Consider the following 5,919-nt stretch of genomic DNA (forward strand, 5'->3'; position numbering starts at 1 on the left):
TTGATGTGCTTGCTATCTCTATGTTAGACTTGATGTAAATAACTTGCTCTCTAGGTGCTCATGTCATGTAGTGTAACCTTGTGCTTGTTTTAAATGTTTTTACATGATGCATCGCATGTTACTATTCTTCGCATTCATGCACTTGCATCTTGCATCTCATTTAGGTATGCTAGATGTAACGTGTGTGGAAGTGAAGCACAGGATGTTGGAGTTAAACTAGAAGGCGGTGTTGGTGGATCTATCAAGAAGATGGAAAGACCCCGAGAGTTCACGCCTGAACTGGAGATGCTCGCTAAGCGAGTGTCACCTAACAAACACTGACCTAGTGTAGTGTAACACCTCGGGTGTTAGCCTTGCATAACTTGACTTGCATAACATGAGCATGATCATCAAGCATTCATAAACAAGCATTTACAATTGAAACATTGAATTGAAACATATGCAACGTTGCTTGTTATTGCATGTTTCTTTGTACATATGCAACTGATCATGAATGTAAACATGTACTTGGTAGATTTGAGTCACCAAAAATATTTGGCAATGCTTAGGTTCACAAATGGAACATGGATCATGAATGTCATTTTTCATGATCAAGTCTTTAAGGCATATTTCATGTGATTACTTTCAATAGCTCTATGAGTAACTACAACATAAAATGATTGAATGGCCTTGCAAATTGCTCAAACATGCTTAGGATATCATTAGGAACAACTTTGGTATTTAGTGCTAGGGCTAGTTTGGTCATTAAGCCATGCCTTGATGTGTTTCCTCTTTTAAATGTGACATGTTTGACCAATTTGGAACTAGGTGTTAGGGACCTTGCATGGAGGTGAGCACTAAAGCAAAGTTGTAGTGTTTGACATTAGGAACAACTTTTATTTTTATATCATGGACTGATTTAGCTTCTAACATGCTTGAATTGGGATCACAAAAGTCAACACATAACTGTTTTCAACACTTAACGAATTTTGCTAAGTCTGGGATCACTGACAGCCTAACAAGCCGACTTTGGTCATGATTTTACTCAGTTTACATTGAGAATTGGAACACGATCATTGAACAACATTTGTAACTGGTACTTAGGTCTACAAAGTTGGTTTAGTAACCTAGTGCTAATTCGTCACGGATTGGAAGATCAATCATCACCAAAACTCATCGTCAGGATCGGTACCGAGGCTAACTGACGAACTGAATCACAGCGTCGTGGCTGACCGGCTTCAGGTGCTGATCACCGCATGGCGTGGGAAACGGCCGTGCATCGCCGCCGGTCTATCCACGCAGGCCACGATGCGCCTGAGAGCGCCTTCATCACGCCAGCTACCGCCCGCTCCCTCCCAGCGCTCCCATTTCGCTTCTGGCTTCCTTCTTCACCGCAAGCGCTACAACGAGCTCCTCCCCACCTCCACCGTCACCATTAGAGACTCCAGCTCGCGCCTAGCCACTCCAGCACCACCGCCATAGCTCCACCGTCTCCCCAGCACCCCATTGCTTCTTCCCGTGCCCGCCATTCGAGTTCGGTAAGCGTCAGCGCCGTGCAAATGCTCGCCGGAGCTCCTCCGCCACCCTCCGTCGCCGTGGCCAGGCCCAACCCGACCACCGTAGGCCACGATAGCGCGAGCAACAGCTTCCTTATAGTCCACTGATGCTTGTCCGCACCATAGGGCGAGCCACCATAGCCCACACCAGCGTACCGCCATGGTCCAGCCCTGCCGTTCCACCATGGTCGCCGCCGTCATCTCTAGGGTCGGCAATAGGTCCGGCCAAGTGGCTCAGTAGGTTCGCTAGGTCACGTAGAGCACGTAGCGTAGATGTCACCGCCGGTGGATTCGCCGTCGATGAGCTGTGGCCGCGTGAGCTTGCTCTGCGCCGCTGGCTCTATTTTGGTCTCGCTGACCGGTGGGTCCAACCGACGCGTGGGTCCCTGCTGTCAGCGACTCTAGGTTTTAAGGATAGTTCAAAATTTTCAGATTCAAGTGTGTTTTGTTATTTTCATATCTTCAGTTTGGTAGCTCCTAAATTTGTGAAATAAATATGGTTGTGTTCCTTAGGAAGTGTAGTATTTAGGAAAAATATGTTCTTGACTTGTACAGTAGAAATTTTTGGAGATTTAAATAGGGATTTGAAATGTTCTTTTGAATGCATTCAAATTTGTTTATTTCATATCTAGAGTTCCTGTGCTCCAAAAATTATGAAATTTTTGTGGTAAGCTAGTCTTAGCATATATGTGCATGGGTAGATTTATAGTTATAGATTTTTCTTTTATAGCTAGTCAGTCCTTGCATGAATTTTTATAAATTATTTATGAGTCCAAAATTCATGAAATTTGTTGGAGGTAATCCTAGTACCATATGGATGTTAAGAAAAATAGGAAATCTATTGCTTGACACTTTTCAATAGGATTTTCCATTTATGCTATTTCAAGCCTTGCTGCCTTATCATTTTTGTATACAATGTTCTACTTAGTAAAATGACATGAAATTTTTATAGTAGTCCTTTGATAGCATTAGTAAGACACTATAAATTTTTAAGAATTTAATAAGTATGTCTGATATATGTTTAGTATTTAACCTAGATATCTAAATAAAATAATAAAAGGTAATTAAATAAAAAGTTTGGGCTTCACCATTATATTATCTTAACTGTATTTGGTATGCTTAAACTGGTGGTAGAGTCTATGTTGTCAAATTTTGAATGATTACATGAAGTAGAAGTATTATTACTTTATATTGCATGTTAAATAGTTTCCGGACTGATTCTAGAGTGTGATGAGTGCATGTTGAAACTGATATGTACTATAAAAATAGTTAGTAACAAAGTTGTAGAGAATTTGATAAGCTTTCCAGAAAGTCCAGGATCACTGTTTTTGGATTTGTAGAACTCCAGGTATGAGTGAAACAAGTAGCTACGGTTTGTGGCATAGTCGATGCATTGTAGAAGTAGTTAAGTAATAATCGAGAAGAGATATGCACCTACTCAATCAACGTGATGCACTTGTTAACATATATGCATTCGTAATACTTATACCATACTCATGCATCTAGGATCGGAGGAAGAGATCACGTTGCTGGAATTCGAAGAAGCAGAGGAAGGGAACCCGTAGGAGGATCCGCAAGCCGCAGCTCCCGAAGGCATGGAGCAGAACCCTGAAGAGCTTCCGGAGTGTCCTAACCATCGCCCTACTTCCTTTCTGCGAGGCAAGCCCCGGAGCATTATAAGTCTCCCAGTAATTTGCAAATGTTACTTACGTATTTATGATTGATGCATTAGGTTATAAGAGTTGAATGAAACCACTTGATGCATGTACATTCCTTGTCCAGATATTACACCTTTAACCGGTATAGGTCCAGGATCAAATATATATGCTTAGCCTTGCTTAGACTAGTAGAAGTCAGGTGATGTCCTGTCACCTACGAGATATAGGTGGATACCGGAGCACGGTTGGCTATATCTGCTATCGTGGAACAGAACCATGAGGTAAAAGTAAATTGAGACCGGACAGGAAGTCGATAGAGAAGCAACAAGACATGGAGGTCTTGGGTGTGGACTTATCCCCATCTATGTCGATTAAGGACTGTACCATTGTTGGCGCTTCTGATAAGATTGAATGCATGCCTCTCACTTAGCTGGCCGGATAACTCGTTCCGACCGTGAAGCCGAGTAATTCAACTCAGGCTGGGAACCGTTCTATTGTGCGCTCCTTCCAGGGAACGATCAGACTGAGCCCAAGGGCAGGTTTGGCCTGAGCATCCTGGCATCTGGTGTTCCAGATTGTGCGGCGCGGTACGGACCCACGAAATGTGTACCTGAGTTGTACCAAAGGTGACCTAAGACTATCGTGGCTGGTAGATCTAGGTTTATGTTAGGAATAAATTCCTAGCTGGTTGAAATCGATTCGAATTACCGTCTCTCCCGGATAGTGAGAAACTTGGCTAGTCCCAACATCGTAGCAATTATATTATGAAACATGATGGTTCAGATGAATATGGAATTATAATACCTGCTATGGTTACTATTGTATGCTTCTAAATGATATACCACATGTTTGGCACAGGATAGTTGCTAACCTAGAAATGGATAGTCATAATTAACCTGGTAAAGAATTTGTAACTGTACCATGACTCGATTGCTTTTATGCAAAATGTTGGCAAGTTACGTCCACTTATATAGCCTTGCATAATCCTTAGAGTCATTTTATTTCTGATTCATGATGGGTAAGTCTAGCTGAGTACCTTCTCGTACTTAGGGTTTATTTTCCCATTATTGCAGATGGCACTGTGTATCATGGTTATTGCAAGAGTTGCTTCTATCCCGCTGTGGATGAGGAGTAAGCCTTGGGCAGGCTTCTTAAGTAATTCCTATCTTTGCTTTTGTGGACCGTGATCTAGTTTGGCACTGTATCAAACTATGTTGGAAACTTTATCTTCAAACTTATTTGCTTCCGCTTTATTTACCAAACTCGGTTTGTAATAACTTTTATTCGTACTCTGATGATGAAAAGTATCTGTGAACTTTATGTAACATGTGGCTTGTATGTTGAATCCTGTACGATCTTGGTTGTTGTAAATCGTTTATCGAGACCCGTCGTGGTACTCGACGGACTACCGGGTTTATATGGGTTCAAGTATGACAGTGCGACCGCTTGCGGATTGCCATTGTACTTGTATTCTTATAAATTGGTCGGTTCTGCGACAGCTGGTATCAGAGCAAGATTCAACGTTAATTGTCACAAGTGTATTTAAAATAAAAGTTTTTGTTTTCCAAAAACCCTTCTCTGGCAACTAATAGTTATTTAATAGGTATTTGAAATCTAAAGTGTGCCAATGATCACTTTCCTTATGCTCAAATTAAGGACTATTAGGTGGCTATTTAAGTACTAACATGGGGGGTTTTTACTTCGTCGTTCATACGGCATGCTATAGTATGGATGCCATTTACTTGAGTGGTAATGTATGGATCAAATGCCTCTACGCCAAGGTAAGATGAGTGTATGACCGCAAGATGTGAGCAAGCGGTCGGGAAGAGTTAGCTTTGGTACGGCTATGTATGCATGCTTGCATGTGTATATGGTACGTATTTAATTATGGGTTTAAATTCTTGTTGGGTAGATTGATACGGAAGTATATGTATGGGTATACGTATATGAAAGTATTTACAATTACATTCTGCATATTTCATTATGGGTTTAGGGCTGAAATGAAATTTTATGCAGATACACTAACAACGAAACATGTAGCTCGACTAGTTACGCTATTTATGAGAGAACGTATGTATGCCACCGTGTCTACCGTTAGAAACAAAATTTTCCTAAGTTTGTGAGGATGTACGGCACGAGCATGCATCATGTTAAATTACCATTCACATAATTACATTGTTCCTCCCCTTATAAAAATTCTTACTCGGTTATGTAACTCTTATCCATTATGGCATTGTCTCACAAAAGGGTACATGTTAATGGTGCAGATGGCACTCACCAAGCAGACTGCTCGCAAGTCCACCGGAGGCAGAGCTCCTAGCCGTTAGCTTGCTCCACGTACCCGCCAACGTCACACGTTCCTTGGAGAGTTTGGGATGCCTACACTCTTGTGAAGAGTACTTAGCTATGTAGGCTACCCTAATGGAATGGAACCCCGCCACTTCTGGGCAAATGAGCGGTTGGGAGAAGGTCTCTTAGTTACTGTGGAGGCCGTTGTTCGTCCCCGAGGTGACGATTCTGAGTGGACAGGCTGGTGTTATGAGTCAACTGGTAGGACTGCTGAAGAAGCAGCTGGCAGGGCAGCCTTTGGGATCCTGAGGGATATCATGGATCATTTTCCTCAAGAGCTGGCAGCCGCTTTGGTTGGAGTCTTTCTAAGAGGTAACCCCTCCACTGACTCATGGCAGTAGGCAAGAGGAAGATCTTTAGAGATTAGTGCAGCAGAA

The sequence above is a fragment of the Miscanthus floridulus genome, chromosome 2 (assembly GCF_019320115.1).
Source record: "Miscanthus floridulus cultivar M001 chromosome 2, ASM1932011v1, whole genome shotgun sequence".
Taxonomy (NCBI): Eukaryota; Viridiplantae; Streptophyta; class Magnoliopsida; order Poales; family Poaceae; genus Miscanthus; species Miscanthus floridulus.